Here is a 1,500-nt window from a genome sequence, read left to right on the forward strand (position 1 = left end):
TTGTGTTGACGTGGGTCAACTGTGTGGACCAGACTATTGTGTTGATGTGTGTCAGCTGTGTGTACCAGACTGTTGTGCTGACGTGAGTCAGCTGTTTGGACCAAACTGTTGTGTTGACAAGGGTCACATGTGTGGAACAGACTGTTGTATTGACGTGGGTCACTTGTGTGTGGACAAGACTGTTGTGTTCACGTAGGTCAGCTGTGTGGACTAGATTGTTGTGTTGACATGTGTGTGCTGTGTAGACCAGACATTTCTGTTGGCGTGGGTCAACTCTGTGGACTAGACTGTTGTGTTTACGTTGGTCAGCTGTCTGCACCAGACTGTTGTGTTGACGTGGGTTAGCTGTGTGGACCAGACTGTTGTGCTGATATGAACCAATTGTGTGGACCAGACTTTAGTGTTGATGTGGGTACCCTGTGTGGTACGCGGGTCAGCTGTTAGTGGATCAGACTGTTGAATTCACGTTGGTCTGCAGTGTGGACCAGACTTTCGTGTTACGTGGGTGAGCTCTGTGGACAAGACTGTTGTGTTGACGTGTGTCAGCTGCGTATGGATCAGACTGTTGTGTTTTACTTGGGTCACATGTGTGTGGACCAGACTGTTGTGTTTAGGTGGGTTAGCTGTGTGGACCACACTGTTGTGTGTAAATGGGTCAGCTGCGTGTGGACAAGACCGTTGTGTTGACGTAGGTCAGTGGTGTAGACCAGGTTGTTGTGTTGACGTGGGTCAGCTGTGTTGACCAGACTATTGTGTTGACGTGGGTCAGCTCTGTGGACAAGACTGCTGTGTTTTACGTAGGTCAGGTGTCTGTGGACAAGACTGTTGATCTGTGTCAGCTATGTGGACCAGACCGTTGTATTGACATGGGTCAGCTGTGCGGACCAGACTGTTATGTTGACGTGGGTCAGCTATGTAGACCAGACTGTTGTGTTGACGTGGGTCAGCTGTGTAGACCAAAATGTCGTGTTGACGAGGGTCAGCTGAGCGGATCAGATTGTTGTGTCGAAGTGGGTCAGCTGTGTGGACCAGACTGTTGGGTTGAATTGGGTCTGCTGTATGTAACATACTGTTGTGTTGAAGTGGGTTAGGTGTGTGGACCAGACTAATGTGTTGGCGTGGGTCAGCTGTGTGTGGACCAGAATGTTGCGTTGAACTGGGTCAGCTTTGTAGACCAGACTGTTGTGTTGACGTGGGTCACTTGTGTGTGGACAAGACTGTTATGATGACGTAGGTCAGCTGTGTGGACCAGACTCTTGTGTTGACATGGGTCTCCCGTGTAGACCAGACTGTTCTGTTGACGTGGGTCAGCTGTGTGCACAAGAGAGTTGTGTTAACGTGTGTCAACTGTGTGAACCAGACTGTTGTGTTGACGTTGGTCAGCTGTGTGCACCAGATATTTGTGTTGACGTGGGTGAGATGTGTTGACCAGACTGTTGTGTAGACATGAGTCATTTGTATGGACAAGACTGTTGTGTTGACGTGGGTCACCTGTGTGGA

This window comes from Panulirus ornatus, chromosome 2 (genome assembly GCF_036320965.1).
Source record: "Panulirus ornatus isolate Po-2019 chromosome 2, ASM3632096v1, whole genome shotgun sequence".
Classification (NCBI taxonomy): Eukaryota; Metazoa; Arthropoda; class Malacostraca; order Decapoda; family Palinuridae; genus Panulirus; species Panulirus ornatus.